Source organism: Dermacentor variabilis, chromosome 1 (genome assembly GCF_050947875.1).
Source record: "Dermacentor variabilis isolate Ectoservices chromosome 1, ASM5094787v1, whole genome shotgun sequence".
NCBI lineage: Eukaryota > Metazoa > Arthropoda > Arachnida > Ixodida > Ixodidae > Dermacentor > Dermacentor variabilis.
In genome coordinates, this window is record NC_134568.1 from 278,828,421 (window position 1) to 278,847,707 (window position 19,287).

General features: G+C 50.1%; 1 protein-coding gene across 2 annotated transcripts in view; it reads right to left on the reverse strand.

The window, feature by feature from the left end:
• Positions 1-19,287, reverse strand: part of LOC142565493 (LIM domain-binding protein 2-like) — a 398,298-nt gene that overhangs the window by 320,087 nt on the left and 58,924 nt on the right. The gene's annotated exons all lie outside the window — the stretch shown is intronic.

Genomic DNA, 19,287 nt, shown 5'->3' on the forward strand with positions numbered 1-19,287 from the left:
TCAGCAGCACACGACGCGCGCTGCTTGTGGCAGGCCTCTGACCGCAGCGCCACGTTTGTCGTCACGAGACGGAAAAGTGCTGAACCACGCTTCCCGCTCTGGAGACGGCCACACCTGGCCACCTAACCACCGAACTTGTTGTGTGATACGTACGCGCTTCATTTACGACTGTTTACCTTTAGACGCAGCACACAAGCAGCACCAAACTAGAAGCGGCAAAGACTGAAAAGCAACACTGTTTTTTTCGATCAAATGAACTTTTCAGCGAATCTGCTGTTGCCGATTTCGCTGATGCTGCAGAAAGTTGCGGGAACAAACTTGCCCGAGACATGGCTTCTTGCGTTGCCACAACAGTAGGTCCGATCACAAGTTCTTTCATGCGTACATTGCTTTCTTTCTTTTTGCAGTCTTCTGTCACCGCATCCCTCAATATCTTTAAAACTTTTTTCGCGAACAGAATCTATTTTTCTTAAAACTTCACGTAAAATTCGCAATATCGTAGAACCGGCCCGAATTCGTAAATATTGTGAAAATTTCGGGAGAGTTGGCAGGTGTAACTAATAATGTTTCGCTGTGCGAAGCGTCGCTAGCAGTGCTGCGTGCGTAATCTTCTAAATTGAACAAGTAATTTTAAACCAATTATTTCGGCTTACGTGACCGTTTTGAAATGTTGAAGCACGGAACCAGACGTTTATGACGATTTCTTTCAACATTTCAATATAAACATGTGCCGTAACTTTTCTAATAAGTCAATTAATGTAAATAGTTTGTTTGTTAATTGAGTGATTTGGTTTTTGGTACCTGCGATATCAGCCTAAGCATATAAAGAATCTGTGGTAACGTGCGTTTTTTTTTTTGTTAAAGTGTTCGAACTAAACACACGCGCACGCACGCACGCACACACACACACGCACGCACTACAACCTGGAAAGTTATTTGCAGTCCTTAGCTTCTCAGAACTACAGCTGTCTCTCGCTCGGTCGAAGGAGGTGTTCGAAGTTTGCAAGTAGTAAGCGATAAACTAAGGAGCGGGTAGTACGTAGTTCAGCATGCGGGGGCCCTGAGTTTGCATAGTTAGAGGGAACACCGCATGGGCGAATATTCTGCGTTCAAGTATACTCTTCACAGCACCTCGTCACGGCCACGTAAGAACAACGACGTAATTATCCAAATTCGCAGAGAAAAAAAATACCCACCAGGAAGTCCATTCTTTTCTCCACTCTGAGTCACTTCCATCGTTCAAGAGTGCATGCAAGTTACGCTGACGTCCTTATTAATTACGTCCCATTGTGCGAGCGGCACACATGCCTAAAGAACGCAAGCGCAGCTGCTCCGTTCTCCATTGTCTGCGAACGCTCGTGGGAGTGCAACTCCTATATAACGCATCTATCTCGACGTCTTCGGGGTTTTGGCATCTCTAAAGACATGGTTGCAAATCTACAATGGTGGGAAAAAGGACAAGAATAGAAAGAAAGATAGACCTAAAGAAAACCGCTCATTAACGATCTAGCTCGCTGGCTGAAAACGTAGAGAGCCGAATGTGACCGACAGATTTCATTCGCAGCTACATGTTGGAGAACATTCCCTCCGCACTTTCTAGACAAGCCATGCAAGTGTCCTGAGCGGAGAGTGAAGTACTGCGTTAGGGGCAATACCGATAGATGTCACACTTAAGTGCTGATCGTATTCGCGATGTTCCCTTTCCAGTACACTAGCATTACCCTTAGAGCAATGTATACATTGACACAAGCTGCCATTATGAAGTTATGCGCGCGCCGGTCCCCACGCCCTCCTATAGTTGTTCACGGCGCAAGCGTTAACTAGCGCCACAGCGATGCGAGGAACACAAATGCTCGCACGGCAAGTGCCATCGCAGCATTCGAGTGCATCGTGCGATCATCGCGGACACGCCGAAAAGAACCAGGACCCGTATTCACAAAAACGTTTTACGCAAGAATTGCTCGTAGGGGGGAAAAGAAATCAGCCAATCTTGACGCTGCACATGTCATTAGCGAAACCGGCTGGCGAATGGCAGAGAGCACTTACAAACGAAATGTTTTGTGAGTTAGGGCCCCGGGGCGCTACCACGTACAGCTATTAAGATCGCTTTCCATTCTATTTCTACCACTAGCCAACCACGATTAGCCAAATTTTTTCGGGCCACCACCACTTCACCTGTCTGTCAGACGACGTCAGGGGAACCACGAAAGCTCCTCATCTTATATGACGTCTGCACACAGATTATGCATGATTAGGCCAAACAAATAAATTATTTCCGATTCCTCGCCTTTTTCGCTATTAGCTCCCCGTTAATGGTAAAAAAATTTCCGCATTTTGCGAATTTTTTGCGACTTCGTCCGTCTGTCAGGCGACGTCACAAAAGCGCGAAAACTCATACGTCAAAGTGACGTGTATGCGCTAAATATGCATTAATATGCCGAACAACACTGTTTTTTTTTTTTTAAGCAGCCGGAAACTGTCCCATCACGAAAGGAATAAAAGATGCCTGTCCGCCCATAGCTCTGGCACTGGGTACTCGGAGCTGCCGATGACAATGTACGAGGGCGAATCAGAAAGTATTTTCCCCTACATTTTATTAGCCAAAATAAGGTACATACATGTAATTACAAATATACACACAATTCTACGTGCCTTACTCTATTTTTCTGCATAGTCCCCACACCGGTTCAGACGTTTTTCCCATCCCAGCACTGTCGCCAGTCAGCTGCGCACGCGGCCTCCCCGAACGCTCATTGTCATGCAAGTCTTCACGGAATTTTGCGAAATCACAACACCACCACCTCACACTTCTCAGAGCGAGACCCCTTTCCCCATACGTGGGCTGCATTTCCCTGTGGATTTCGATGGGCGTCCGTCCCTTACTCCATAGAAAAGGAATCGCACTTCATTGCTCGTACTCCGTGGACGTGTGAAGCACAACCGCCATCTTCAACAACTGACAGAAGCGCCGTGCCGCAGAGCTACCGGCAGGTAAGGCCGGGTCGGTCCAAGAAAAGTCCATCGCTTGGAATGGTTAGGTTGACTTCGCATTCACAGCCGTAATTCGGCTTAAGAAAACAAAAAAAGAAAGCAGGGGCAAAGGCTTTCTGATTCGCCCTCGTATTTATCTGCGCATAAGATTAAAATTGCGTGGCAGTATAGCTTGTCAAGCCCTTTCGACCCCGTATACGACATCGCTCTGCCAGTTCTTCGACGAGGATCCGTTTTAGCGGCACTTTTTAACTTTCCGGTTGCACCGCCACCGGGCAATCTTATTCCGGTCAAAGCAAGGGTAAGCGGTCCTGTCGCCGACGCCGGCACCGCCCTCCTCCTCCGGTTATCTAATCTGCGCTAGCTCGGACCCACCGAAACCCTCCCCACTTCTGCGCGCTCCTCGCGTAGCCAATTAGATAAGAAAAACCTATCAATGTGGGCAATGGTGCTATTTGCCTCCTGCTACAAACAAGGAGAGCGTTTGGTAGGTCTGTTCAAACAACGATGCGAGTCACCACCCGATGCTTGCGTCGCTGGTTACGTAAGTTTGACGTCAGGATATCGAAATAAACTCAGAATGAAATAGCTTTACGTTACATACAGCCCCTGAATAAAAGCAGGCATTAGAAGCAAGACTCGATCGAGCTTAGCTGTTTGCGTGTCGGGCACAAGTTCACACAAAATAAACATGTTTAAATATACATTATTTGAACTGCGTGTTACAATATACAGGGTAGATTATGAAAGTAATGCGCATTTTCTAGGAAGAATAGATTTCTTGACCGGACCTGTACAACTGGTTAAAATTCAAAATACTCTCCCCCTGCATCAATACACTTGCGGAGACGTGTCTGCCACGCCTGGCAGGCACCCTGAAAGTCCTCGACGGGAATGTCTCAGGAACGCTGTAACATGGTTTTGGATGTTTTCCACGGTCTCCCAATGCTTTCCTTTCAGCGCTCTCTTCAGTCGGGGAAACAAGAAAAAGTCGCACGCAGCCAAGACGGGACTGTAAGGGGTATGGGGGACCACTGGGGTATCGCTCCGGGCCAGGTCGAAGCGCAGTTCCTTATGCATTATGACCAGAATCAGCCGCTTTCCAGCGACTAAACTCAGGGGGCAAACCAGAGCGCAGGCAGACGTACAGAGTGCAGCCGCCTGCGCGTGGCAAGCATCCGCGGTGCTTCCTCAAGAAACATTGACACATCGTCGGAAAGAAGGACAATGCAAGTGAGGAAAGAGGGGGTGGATCATTGTCAGCGACAAGGAGCGGCCCAATTTACGACACGCTAGGGTGAGAAACGCGGCACCGAGGCACCCAACGACCCGCGGCGCACACGCCGCTCGCCCGGCGGCTGTCTTGGGCGCGCGAGGACCGAAACGATGACGGGCGCCCCGGGTCCGGCTGGCCGGCCCCTCCTCCCTCGGGGGCCGAAGAGGGGCACGACGGGGGAAACCCAGGGTGCCGTGGGTGGGGGGGGGGCTAAGTGGGGGTCGCCGACGGCGCAGCCAACCGCGCGCGAAAAAAGAAGCGCGCTTGTTTATGCGGCCACGCGCGTCTGGCGGCGCGAAACGGCGCGGCCTGGAAACAGATCAATAGCAAGCGGCGGCCCGCCGCGCAAAGTGGCCCGCCGAGATAGCTGCTGCTGCTGCCGCTCCAGAAGTGCGAGCCAGTGTGCTGCGGGCGCTGCTGGGCTCGCGGGCGAGAGACCCGCCGTTGGGCTGGCCGGGGGGATTGCAGTGGGACTCCGCACACGGGCGGCCCGCCGCCGGGGCGACAAACGCCGCCCTCGCCACCACGGCTGCTGCTATAGCGGCACAAGAGGCGGCTGCACAAAACCCGCGCCAGCCGCCGCCACAGCGAGGAAAAAAAAAAAAAAAGTCCAGAGGGAGGCAGAAGGGATTTACGTAGGGGAAAAGGAAAGGTCCGATCAATACGCTTCGCGGGCCCTCCTCTTTCGCAGGGACTGCTGCTCAAGAGTGCCGAGTCCTTTCTTCATTTTTTTTTTCGCGCACACTCTCCTCTCCTTTTTACAAAGAGAAAAACATACAGCAAAAGACATAAAAGGGAAAAAAGAACAACAGCCGAGAGCGAACACCGTTGCCGCTAGATGGTGTTCCCTGGGGAAGCAGGGACAGGCGGAGTGAGTGCACTGATGGAGTTCGTTATACAGACCGTGTTTCGTTACATAAAGAAAAAGAAAGAAAGAAAAAGAAGATCGGTGCACACTTGCGTGCGGCATGGTCTGAGTTATGTACCTGCTCCAGGAACCTGGCACGCTGAAAAAGAGGCGAAAAGAAAGCAAGGGAGACGGGGAAACTGTCAGAATGTGAAAAGAAATCAGAGGGACCAAGGAACCCAAAGCTCAAAAGATGTAGGAATATTAATCGAGAATGAGGGAGCCAGTGGGAAACGAATGAGTTTCGCCGTGCGTTTGCAGACAGACTGTAAAATATCAAACTATTCCCTTTTCGAAGCAATATGTTTTAATATGTCGCAGAGCGCTTAATTTCAGGAGGAAAGGCGCAAGACAAATAGTCAAAGCTAAGAAAAGACCGTGAAGCGGGGCAAAATAAAACTAACGAAAAAAGAAAGAAACTAAAGCAAGAAATTTAATAGTGATTTGGCAAATATTAATAAAATCGCTACTATTAAACGTTACGGAAAGTCAAAGTACACACTTGTACGGCACTTCCTGAAAGCAAACTTGTCCGCTAACTTTCCCACCAACTAATAAAAGCGAGCACGGAAAACGTGGGCGGATCACTAAATTGCGAACAAGGTTGCCAGATTGCTAGATTACGAACGTTGTAGCTTTATGCAAAGCCAAGATTCCGCAAGCTATACTCGAACTCGTGGACCGCCGTTTTGGGGTAAAACAAATTTCTAGTCTGTATCTATATAGCACATGAACCTGGATAAGTAGTGCTTTGACGCACAATCGCAGTATCGTTGTAAATTTCCATCTATTGTAAATCATTTCGAAGTGCGTCGCCATTTATCAAGTGCTAAAATACCTATATATGTGCAATTAGATTGTGGTGAAAATACATTTACTATATGTGATCTGTACCGTATATATACATATACCTTTTCAAATCTCTATCTCTCTTGCATAATACACTCTGTGCATGCATAATGGTTCGCTTGAGCGTGCCTGTCATACGAACACGCGCTGATGGCAAGTAGTACTGGTGCATCCGCAGTGTCCAACAAACATATCGATTCGCACTTCTTACGGAGACACGGGCTTCTGCTTCTGCACAGCGAGCTCCGGCAGCCTGCGCGCGACCGGGACATAGCGAAGGCCTTCTTGTTCCCCGCAAAGATGATAGCCACGCTGAGCCAGCAGTGATGAACCTCCGGCATCCCGGACATTGGGTTGTTCTCAAGGGAGTCGGGCGACTCGATGCTGAAGCGCTTCAAGATTACATCTGTACCCGGTAAGAAACGCAAGAGGTCGTAGTCCTCCTAACTCGCCTTCTGCTTCATCTTGGCGAGCTTTGGCAGCGCGCGCGGGATGTTGCGAAGGCCCTTCCTGTTCCCCGCAAGGATGACAGGCACGCCCGGGCAGAAGTAGTGCACCTCCGGTGTCCCGGACTCTGGGTTGTTCTCCAGGGAGTCGGGCGACTCGATGCTGAAGCACTTCAAAATTACGTCTGTGTTCGGGTAGGACCGCAACCGGTCGTAGTCCTCCTGACTCGCCTGCTGCTTCATCTTGGCGAGCTCTGGCAGCGTGCGCGCGATGTTGCGAAGGCCCTTCCCGTTCCCCGCAAGGATGACGGGCACGCCCGGGCAGAAGTAGTGCACCTCCGGTGTCCCGGACTCTGGGTTGTTCTCCAGGGAGTCGGGCGACTCGATGCTGAAGCACTTCAAAATTACGTCTGTGTCCGGGTAGGACCGCAACCGGTCGTAGTCCTCCTGACTCGCCTGCTGCTTCATCTTGGCGAGCTCTGGCAGCGTGCGCGGGATGTTGCGAAGGCCCTTCCCGTTCCCCGCAAGGATGACGGGCACGCCCGGGCAGAAGTAGTGCACCTCCGGTCTCCCGGACTCTGGGTTGTTCTCCAGGGAGTCGGGCGACTCGATGCTGAAGCACTTCAAAATTACCTCTGTGTTCGGGTAGGACCGCAACCGGTCGTAGTCCTCCTGACTCGCCTGCTGCTTCATCTTGGCGAGCTCTGGCAGCGTGCGCGGGATGTTGCGAAGGCCCTTCCCGTTCCCCGCAAGGATGACGGGCACGCCCGGGCAGAAGTAGTGCACCTCCGGTCTCCCGGACTCTGGGTTGTTCTCCAGGGAGTCGGGCGACTCAATGCTGGAGCGCTTCAAAATTACGTCTGTGTCCGGGTAGGACCGCAACCGGTCGTAGTCCTCCTGACTCGCCTGCTGCTTCATCTTGGCGAGCTCTGGCAGCGTGCGCGGGATGTTGCGAAGGCCCTTCCCGTTCCCCGCAAGGATGACGGGCACGCCCGGGCAGAAGTAGTGCACCTCCGGTCTCCCGGACTCTGGGTTGTTCTCCAGGGAGTCGGGCGACTCGACGCTGAAGCACTTCAAAATTACCTCTGTGTTCGGGTAGGACCGCAACCGGTCGTAGTCCTCCTGACTCGCCTGCTGCTTCATCTTGGCGAGCTCTGGCAGCGTGCGCGGGATGTTGCGAAGGCCCTTCCCGTTCCCCGCAAGGATGACGGGCACGCCCATGCAGAAGTAGTGCACCTCCGGTCTCCCGGACTCTGGGTTGTTCTCCAGGGAGTCGGGCGACTCAACGCTGAAGCGCTTCAAAATTACGTCTGTGTCCGGGTAGGACCGCAACCGGTCGTAGTCCTCCTGACTCGCCTGCTGCTTCATCTTGGCGAGCTCTGGCACCGTGCGCGGGATGTTGAGAAGGCCCTTCCCGTTCCCCGCAAGGATGACGGGCACGCCCGTGCAGAAGTAGTGCACCTCCGGTCTCCTGGACTCTGGGTTGTTCTCCAGGGAGTCGGGCGACTCGATGCTGAAGCACTTCAAAATTACGTCTGTGTCCGGGTAGGACCGCAACCGGTCGTAGTCCTCCTGACTCGCCTGCTGCTTCATCTTGGCGAGCTCTGGCAGCGTGCGCGGGATGTTGCGAAGGCCCTTCCCGTTCCCCGCAAGGATGACGGGCACGCCCGGGCAGAAGTAGTGCACCTCCGGTCTCCCGGACTCTGGGTTGTTCTCCAGGGAGTCGGGCGACTCAATGCTGGAGCGCTTCAAAATTACGTCTGTGTCCGGGTAGGACCGCAACCGGTCGTAGTCCTCCTGACTCGCCTGCTGCTTCATCTTGGCGAGCTCTGGCAGCGTGCGCGGGATGTTGCGAAGGCCCTTCCCGTTCCCCGCAAGGATGACGGGCACGCCCGGGCAGAAGTAGTGCACCTCCGGTCTCCCGGACTCTGGGTTGTTCTCCAGGGAGTCGGGCGATTCGACGCTGAAGCACTTCAAAATTACCTCTGTGTTCGGGTAGGACCGCAACCGGTCGTAGTCCTCCTGACTCGCCTGCTGCTTCATCTTGGCGAGCTCTGGCAGCGTGCGCGGGATGTTGCGAAGGCCCTTCCCGTTCCCCGCAAGGATGACGGGCACGCCCGTGCAGAAGTAGTGCACCTCCGGTCTCCCGGACTCTGGGTTGTTCTCCAGGGAATCGGGCGACTCAATGCTGAAGCGCTTCAAAATTACGTCTGTGTCCGGGTAGGACCGCAACCGGTCGTAGTCCTCCTGACTCGCCTGCTGCTTCATCTTGGCGAGCTCTGGCACCGTGCGCGGGATGTTGAGAAGGCCCTTCCCGTTCCCCGCAAGGATGACGGGCACGCCCGTGCAGAAGTAGTGCACCTCCGGTCTCCTGGACTCTGGGTTGTTCTCCAGGGAGTCGGGCGACTCGATGCTGAAGCACTTCAAAATTACGTCTGTGTCCGGGTAGGACCGCAACCGGTCGTAGTCCTCCTGACTCGCCTGCTGCTTCATCTTGGCGAGCTCTGGCAGCGTGCGCGGGATGTTGCGAAGGCCCTTCCCGTTCCCCGCAAGGATGACGGGCACGCCCGGGCAGAAGTAGTGCACCTCCGGTCTCCCGGACTCTGGGTTGTTCTCCAGGGAGTCGGGCGACTCGATGCTGAAGCACTTCAAAATTACGTCTGTGTTCGGGTAGGACCGCAACCGGTCGTAGTCCTCCTGACTCGCCTGCTGCTTCATCTTGGCGAGCTCTGGCACCGTGCGCGGGATGTTGCGAAGGCCCTTCCCGTTCCCCGCAAGGATGACGGGCACGCCCGGGCAGAAGTAGTGCACCTCCGGTCTCCCGGACTCTGGGTTGTTCTCCAGGGAGTCGGGCGACTCGATGCTGAAGCACTTCAAAATTACGTCTGTGTTCGGGTAGGACCGCAACCGGTCGTAGTCCTCCTGACTCGCCTGCTGCTTCATCTTGGCGAGCTCTGGCACCGTGCGCGGGATGTTGCGAAGGCCCTTCCCGTTCCCCGCAAGGATGACGGGCACGCCCGTGCAGAAGTAGTGCACCTCCGGTCTCCCGGACTCTGGGTTGTTCTCCAGGGAGTCGGGCGACTCGATGCTGAAGCACTTCAAAATTACCTCTGTGTTCGGGTAGGACCGCAACCGGTCGTAGTCCTCCTGACTCGCCTGCTGCTTCATCTTGGCGAGCTCTGGCACCGTGCGCGGGATGTTGCGAAGGCCCTTCCCGTTCCCCGCAAGGATGACGGGCACGCCCGGGCAGAAGTAGTGCACCTCCGGTCTCCCGGACTCTGGGTTGTTCTCCAGGGAGTCAGGAGACTCGATGCTGAAGCACTTCAAAATTACGTCTGTGTTCGGGTAGGACCGCAACCGGTCGTAGTCCTCCTGACTCGCCTGCTGCTTCATCTTGGCGAGCTCTGGCAGCGTGCGCGGGATGTTGCGAAGGCCCTTCCCGTTCCCCGCAAGGATGACGGGCACGCCCTGGCAGAAGTACTGCATCTCCGGTCTCCCGGACTCTGGGTTGTTCTCCAGGGAGTCGGGCGACTCGATGCTGAAGCACTTCAAAATTACCTCTGTGTTCGGGTAGGACCGCAACCGGTCGTAGTCCTCCTGACTCGCCTGCTGCTTCATCTTGGCGAGCTCTGGCAGCGTGCGCGGGATGTTGCGAAGGCCCTTCCTGTTCCCCGCAAGGATGACGGGCACGCCCGGGCAGAAGTAGTGCACCTCCGGTCTCCCGGACTCTGGGTTGTTCTCCAGGGAGTCGGGCGAGTCGATGCTGAAGCACTCGAGGATGACTTCTCAATCCGGGCGCGACAGTGGCTACATCCTGTCGTACTGCTCCTGCCCCGCTGTGTACCGCAACGCCAGTGAGTACGGTTTGTCGCTGACCTCGACGGTGGTGACGCAGTTCCCGGAGGTAGTAGGTCCTGGAAACGTGTTCTTGCTGAAAACTATGGGAAGACACGTCTTACACCGGTGTTGTCCTTTTGCTTCTTCTTCTTACACCTCCTTACAACCTTCTCCTTAGGAATTCACAAACGTGTGGTTCGCACTAAATTAGAAATTGAGTTTAGCACGCTAAATTAACCCAACGAAAAACGCCGTTGTGCGGGCTGCGGATTCATTTCGGTCGACGGAGATTCTTTAAAAGGACAGAAAGATTGCTGAGTTGGAATGGGTTCATAGCTGCTTCTAGTGGCGCTACAGCACGAAGACAAAGAAGTTACGGATTGACGGAACGTGCGCTATTCTCACAACTCATTTTTTTTATAACCAAACGATTAAGTATAACGGGATCTGGCAAAAGCAATATTATTAAAACCAAGTCTCAATGATCGAAGTGGCAAGATGTGCAACAAAAAAGATAGCAGACTTCAGCAATTCCTTCGGCTCTCAACTCTGTTGCTGTGACAGCGGCGGCATTCCCCCAACAGTAAAGACCACCTCTATGGCGGCGCATTCCCACTGTGGTTATTTCTTCTGTACTTTTACCTCAAATAATTGCGAGCACTCACGTACCATGGAAGAATGGCCAAGAAACCAGAGGTTATAGAATTGTTGGTTGGAAAGGGGGGTGGGGGGGCGTACGGATCAGATATTTGCTGTAATATTTAAACAATTACAAATTACTTGATATCACAGAATGAAAACTGCTGTTTAGGTAAAGAATTTGTGACTTCATTTTCATTGTGAGTTACGCAACTGCATTATTGTATGGTAGAGTAATTGACAAGTTGTGTAAAACAGTCATACTATCATTCAGCAGTACAACGTCCAAGCATCTACATGCCTGACGCGTCGGCAGCATGGCATTCCATTTGAATATAACTATGAAGTTTCAGTTCGCCATTTTTAAAATTCATTGTTTTTGTTAATTATGTTTAGTTTCACGGTGATCAGGCGGTTGCTGTATTAACGGCTACATGCTTTTCAGGATCGATGAATTTATTTGATTGTTCTGGTCGTGAATTATTCATCTCTGACACAAAAAATTCTACAATCCATGTCATGAGTGAACTGAAGGAATGTCACTACGACATTTAGCAAAAAGTATTTTTTTATCTGTACAGTAGTAGTTCTGCTATATCGCATCCTTGGCGACTGTGTATTATGTACAATACTACTGAAAAAAAACTATGTGGCGTTGTCGTTACAACGTCGTTGTTGAAGTGACGTCGTCGATACCTTCGACGTTGATTTCCACCAACCACCTGATTCTCCGCGTGTCCATTATTATAGGCATGTGCTATGTCTGACGCTCACCATCATTGTCATGTGCGCGTCTTACGCTGTTTTCACGAGCATGACGACGACGAATTGCACGACAACACCCCGCCGTCTTGTCATCCTCGCCGGCTAACGCAGTGCTTGTGTTGGAGTCCAAAATAAGTGCACAGACGCCACCGATCACAGAGTCCATGTGTGGCGCAAAACCTTGCATTCATTTCCTTGCGCTTTCTTGCGCGACAGCGCAGTGGCGGGCCCGGCTCTCAAGTGCACACTGCTGCAGTGAAATGGGTTGGAATGCCAGTACTGGTCGTTGTGGACAATGTTTTCTTGAAGTTCTTCGCTCTATGGCGATGGTGAAGCAGAGGCCGATGAGGCGGCCGGATGACAATAAAATGACACGATGATGACAGCGGTCGTCGCAAGCGTAATGAAAATTAAAGAGACAAGAAAAGCCCAGTTTCGAGCACGAACTGCTGTCGTAGCAAAGAAAAAATAAATAATAATCCCGAAACAGTGAGCGAGAAAAGAAATTGTCTGATTTCTTTTTGAATATGACAGACGAGTGCGATACACTGTAAGGCTAGCAGCTACGCAGTAGACGTTGAAGGTGTAAATATTGCACGTGGCTGAACGTCTCACTATTTGTTCGAGCTACTGTTTCTTGTAGTACTTCGACAAATGCTCACACCCACTTCTGTAAAGGCGGCCAGCGACAACTGCATACCTCACGAACTGAAGATGAAAACACGGTAACCCTGTTAGGACAGCAAATCCAGTAAGATCCAAGTATGGGGCAAAGCGCGCGCGCAAACACACGCGCACACGCACACGCACACGCACGCACGCACGCACGCACGCGCACACACACACACACACACACACACACACACACACACACACACACACGCACACACACACACGCACACACGCACACACGCACACACACACACACACACACACACACACACACACACACACACACACAAATCCTGCATATGTACCAAAACAAAAGTACATCAAACGACGTCAAAACAAATAATTGTCACTCCTTTTTCGGCTCGTCTGAATGCGATACTATAAGGTTAACTTTTCGTACATTTCACGGCACGCTTTTCTGGGAATGTTGAAAACACGCAAGGAATGCTCGCGTATCAAAAGCGCGTGGTCTCGACATGCCTGCCGAGCGCTCACGATGTCGTCCCGTGGCGAGCACCTGAAGGTTTCCACATGGCGAATTCCTTCGGGCTAACAGAAGCACCCAGCATAAAAGAAACAGAACACACGAAATTTATTTCCGACGTATTTCTGGCACGCTTTTATTTCGCGGCGTACAATGCCCACGCAGCACAATCTGCGCTGAATGACATTCCACATAAGAATAAAATCAGATGTTGGAGATCGGCGAACTGAATCTGCTAGAGCGTCCGAAGTGCACAAGTTTTACGCAGCATAAATAAAATAATGATTCTCAGGCTACAATGACGGGCAGGAATTGGATGGGAGTTTCGTAAGGAGAAGAAAGGTAAGCGGCCACAAAACGTTGCAAAGTGATATAAAATGCATGTTAGTTGTTTTAACTGCTCCCAACTTTTCTGTTCGGGTATATACGCCGCTGCCAACTTGTGAACTGTGACAGTGGTAAAAATCCCGCGTACATAAGAGCGGTATGTGTGGGAAAGCGGGCGGAGGGGGAGGAAGTAGCACGCATTTTTTTTTTTCTAAGTTTGCCCTGATCAAACACCTTTTGTGGAATACAAACGCACTTTCTTAAAAATGGTTTGCATGTAGACGCAACAGAGAAGCCGCAGAAAATTAGGAACAGCAAGAATTGACAAGCAGCAAACTGCTTTTAGATCAATGACTTATTCTAAGACTATGTTGTTGCCGATTTCGCCCGCTACAGGAACTAGCCTGAATAAAAAAAACTGGCGCGAAGCAGATACCCATTCCCGTCGCTCTTTCTGCTTTCTTTTCACAACGAGAAGAATTCCAAGGGTATGGCAGGGGACCAACGACCGAAAGTTTTTCACGAACAAGACTTATTTAACCCAAAGTTTGAACATTCGCAAAATCCTAGAACGAGCCCAAAATTCGCGAACTTTACGAAAATTTCGGGAGAGTTGGCGGGTACTGTACGCGTAATGTAGCCGAGGGAGATTTGCGGTCTGTAACGCACAAGTACTGTGTTGCAAGAAAAGCACGCGATTCCATTATCGCCTGGTGGATGCGGCTGGTATCAACTCTCTGTTTGCCGGTAGACAGGGTGTGCTTATAATACACTTTTAAATTAATGACCCGATCAATGGAATTGTAAACGTACTGTTTTCGGATTAGCAGTAGTTCCGGTGCACTCTGGAAGCGCTGCAGGTACATCATGCAAGAAATCACCACGGTGCATTATGTGTACACCTTAGGCGAGCCCCAAAGGAATGCAAAACACGGAGCCATTGGAAGAGCGGGACTGCACTCGTAATAGCCGGGATGTTCGTCGCCTCACTCGGGACGTCTATAGTAATTTTAATCACAGCCAAATTCCAGAAGATATCATGCCTTTGTGAAGAACACTTCCACAAAAGTCGCATAAACAAAGTAACAACCTCATATACATTTTAAAATGTGAAAGTAAATTCCGTTCGCTACAAATGCCTTTTCTGTTATTATATATTTGTTCGTTTGTTTCAGTTGCAGCTTAAGGATCCGCTATGTATCCGAGTCTCTGCTGCGGAACCACAGAGCCGCGCAGTTGACGCCAGAATTTTTGTGGAATTACCCCGCTTTCGCTAGTTTTTGCAAAGAAAAATAAAGTTTGAGATGGCATAAATGAAAAAACTGCTCCTAGCATTAACTTGGCTATTTCGTTTAAATTGGACAATTTATATTTCAACCGGTTAAGGGGTTCCCAAATGAAAGCATAGCTTGATATGCATTTGAACAAATATGGACCCCAGATACAAGCACTCTAAAAAAACGTTACACCCTTTGGGGTGTATATCTGCCACAGAACGATAATCGTCATCTGCCTTGCTTGCGTTTCCTTTCTTGAAAACGCCGCGCCCGCTACTTTCTTGTCGGCAATGCTATGCTATGCTATGCCATGCTGATAACGCGCATGCCGTTCGTTACTGGGAAGTACCGGGCTCGCAGTGTTAAAGAAAGGAAATGCGGACAAGACAGATGACGTTTATTGTTGTGGCAAGATACGACTCAAAGGGTGTAAACTTTTTCTTAGAGGGCACTCTAAAACAAAATTACACCCTTTGGATCGTATCTTGCCACACAACAATAAACATCATCCGTCTTGTCCGTATTTCCTTTCCTTAACGCTGCGAGCCCGGTACTTCCCAGTAACGAACGGCATGCGCGTTATCAGTGTGACGCAGCATTCTCGACAGGAAAGTAGCGAGCGCCGAGTTTTCAAGAAAGGAAACGCAAGCAAGGCAGATGACGATTATCGTTGTGTGGCAGATATACACCCTAAAGGGTGCAACCGTTTTAAGAGCGTTGTGGGACAAGGTAAACCCCAAAGGGTGTAAGCTTTCTCCCTTAAATGAGGTGAAGAGAACGCACCGTTTCAGCCGTGGCGTTCAGGCGTGCCGTGAAAAACACGTGGCGGCGCGGCGTGCCCAGAACACGCGGGAAATAGCTCCGTGCGGCATCCGTTTTACAACCACGCGAACAGCGCTCTCTTGATCGGCGGCCTCACCGCGAGAGCGGCGCGAGCCCTCCCGAGAGCTATTCCCGAACACTTAAACGTGCTCCTTATCGCCTACTGGGGTTCGCCATAAATGCTAAACGCAGAACAATCGCGAGTCTATCGTTACTATATAGCACAAGCACTATACTCACGCGAGCAGTGAAGAGAGCAGAATGGGGGGGGGGGGGGGGGGGGCACAGGACGCGCGCTGCTTGTCGCTTTATTTGCTCAGTCATCGTCTATGCTGTGTTGCTGATGGTGTGTATCGCTTACCAGCTCGCCAAACCTGCTATTTCTGCTGAGTGAGCAATCACCACAGTGAAAGACATTATTGTACGCTATACGGCCTTCATTACAGGCGGACTTCATGCGCTAACTTCACATAACTAGGTATAAGTTTCTGCGGTCATAACGTTATGAGAGCGAGAAATGAGAGCGAGTAGATGCTAATGCAAAAAATTGCCACCATAGGGGGCGCGCATTGTGCTCACCACACACAAGAAAAAAAAAGGGGGGGGGGCAGATTTAGGGTCTATATAATGTTTGGTAACATTACTAAAGCCTTCTATTTCCTGCTGATGTTTCAACAATCAAACTTTAGAGGTTTGCCCCATACAGTGAAAGAACAAATTACGCTGTTTGGGATTGGCGCCCGTAACCCCCAGTGTATTGTGCTATAGGAAACAAGCGAAATATTGCGTTACATGCAGATCAGCATTCACAAAAGCGCCTGAGATATTGTGCCGCGCGCAATGTCTTCATTTGTTTTGCTTTTCCTGGCGCGCGGTATAGTATACCAGTAGCAATACTGTGCACCGTAAAAAGAAAATTCTCTAAAGTAGATGATGAAAACAAGGAAACGAAGAAGTAATGTTGCTAAGCGCTGGCAGATTTGCTTTAGAATGCCTGAGTCTTCTTAGACATTATTGTTGAATCAACGGCAAGCTATAGCGGGCTTCATTCAACACCACTTGTGTATTTGCTATTCCACGCCCTCTTGCGTTTGCTTTAGGTACGATTCGGCGATCATGTTATGAAAAATTACGCAGTATCCAAGCGCTTAGTACATGATACTGCTTTTTCTGAAAGTCGACTCTTCCTTTTGCAACTGGCTTCTATACTATACAGTTTAATTATTCCTACACTGATATTAACACCACTCTATTACAAACCTAGCAGCAGTCGTCTGGTGAACTCGAAGAAGGCTCAGGAAAAGGTCCCGTATCTAACAAGAGTCGCGACTTCGCCGACTTCAACGATATAACGGAATCGGAATCACACTTTATTTTACACGGAAAGTCAGTGTAGGTAAATGTTCGATGTCGCGGAAGTAAACGAACGCAATGTGAACCTGGATCAGTCATCACATGAACAGAGCTGGGCGGGTGAAGCTCCTCTTTGGCATTATTTTTTGTTAGACTGACATCTGTGAAAGGCTCACTACATGGATGATTTATGTAGACCCGGTTGCCAAACCTTTATATAGTTGAGCTGGCGCGTGAAAGATTGGTTAGCATGCAAGAAGTGCGAAATAATTAGTGCTCTTTTTCTAAAAAAGGAGGAGGGTGCCTGTGGTTTAAGACGGGAAATGCACAGACGGTAAAAAACAACTGATGCACTAATGACCACTAGCGATTCGGCGCAGCCATTACAATTTCCTTCGATTTGGTCGTTTAGAATAACTTTCAGTTGTGCCTGCTAACAACCAAGTCCTCGCAAGTTAGCCCTACAGAACGTCAAAGTGTCTTTCATAAACGTCGTCATGGTCGACTACTATACCGTTTAATAGCGAGCAACGGTCATTCAACCTTTGGCTTCCCGCCTTCTTGGCGGTGACGAGATGGCGTGGGAGAGAGAAATATTATGACGGCGTTATACGGCACTATATACGACAATGCGTGGATCACGCGCGTGTACGTAGCTTTCTCTGGCGCGCCTTCCTTGGACGCGCACGAAGTTGCGCGCAGTTTCGCACGGTCTCGAGGCAACAGTGAGGGCGTCCCGACGAATAAAAGCTTCCGTACGCGTTCGTTGCTGCCGATATGGTTGACGTAACAGATACCGGGAGGTGCAAAAAAAAAAAAAAAAAAAGAAGCAAGGGTGGCAACGACAACTACTCCCGGACGATAGGTTCCGTGTTCCGCATAGACAGTGTTGGAGCCAAGCGGTTTTCTCTCGAAACAGCGCGGTCATGATATGTTTGTGCGCCACAGGCATACATGAAAACAGACGCATTATGGGGGGGAAAAAAAGAGAAAAAGAAGGGGGAAAAACTTTATTTTTTCTTGATCAGGCGGCAAGAGGCCGGCAGAATCATTAGCCATCCTGCAATGATAGAAGTCTCGTGTCTGAGTTGCTGCAGTTTGTATCTGACAAAATAATAATAAAAAAAGCGCTTCTTGCGCCGCAAGCTGCTATGATTGGCTCACGCTCACTTGTCTTCTCTCTACTGGCTGGCGCTGGCGTCGGCGCCTCCTGCCTCTTTTGACGCGTCATCGCCTAGTTGCGGAGGGCGCTTTGGTTTTAATGGTCTAGTTTGCCATCTTCTCGAAATAATTGCTTGAATATTTGCTCCAACTTTATCCGATACAGTACAAAACGGTGCAAGACATACACTACGTCAGCTGTTGCGTGAGTGATTCGCACTACGGGCGTAACTGCTACTTTTTTGACCTACCACGGGATTAATTTGTGTGCCACTTGGCCTTAGGTGCGCTGCGACGGCACATGAATCGAAGATCCTTTAGTTGGCGGTTTGCGCTAAATTCTCCCGGCTCATTCCTGTACTCTGCCTTCTGTACAGCGCAGCGCTAGATACTTGCTAATATTCAGTAACCAGCAAACGTCTGCTCTGCTCAACACGCGCGCAAGTAAGGCGACAGAATGCATGGTTGTGACGTTCACAATCTGATCACATTTGACGTGTGCTACAGGACAGATTCACCGTCACGGTTTCATTGTCATCATCCTATTTTTATGTCCACTGTAGAACGAAGGCCTCTCACAGCGACCTCCAATTATCCCTGCCTGGAGCTAGCTGATTCCCGGTTATGCCTGCGAATTTCCTCATTTCATCACACCATTTAATTCTCCGCCGTCCTCGACTGCGCTTCCCTTCCTTTTGGCACTCACACTGAAACTATAATATAACACCGGATATTCTCCCTACGCATTACGTGGCCTTCCCAGCTCCGTTTCCCCCCCCCCCATCCGCCCCCCAATGCCAACTAGAATATCGGCTATCCCCGTCTGCTCTCTTATCCACATCGCTCTCTTCCTGTCTCTTAACTTTACGACTCAAAATTTTTCGTTCCATCGCTCGTTGCATGGGTCTAACTTCTCAAACTTCTTTGTTAAACTCAGCTTCTGCCTATCAAAACAACGTTTCTGCCCAATGTGTTAGTTCTGGCAGAATGCAATGATTATACACTTTTCAATGATAGCGGTAAGGCTCTCGGTGACGAGTTGGTAATATCTACCTGTGCGCGCTTCAACCCATTTTTTATTCTTCTGGAAAATTCCTTCTCCTGATCAGACATAAGTTCCTTAAGAGGAAGCTTTAGCTCGGGCCGAACTCAAATGCTGCCTATTCAAATACATGTAAAACGTAGAAACGATTTTCTGAGGTAACCACTAGGCCGACTTTAATGAAATTTCTTGCATCTGAGAGAGAAAGTTAAATTCTAGTGACTGTTGGAAGCGATTTAGGGCCTGAATGTTTTAAACAAAATTTTCAACAAAGGGTAAATTTGAAAAAAAAAACAACAGAAGCACGAAGTTCATAAATAAGTAGCTCTGCACCAAGGAAGATAACGCAGGTTTGTAAAGTGCATCCTTGATAACACGCTGCTTCTTTAGCAACGCAGCATCTTTTTATTTATTTTTTTCTTTAGAGGAGCTACAACCA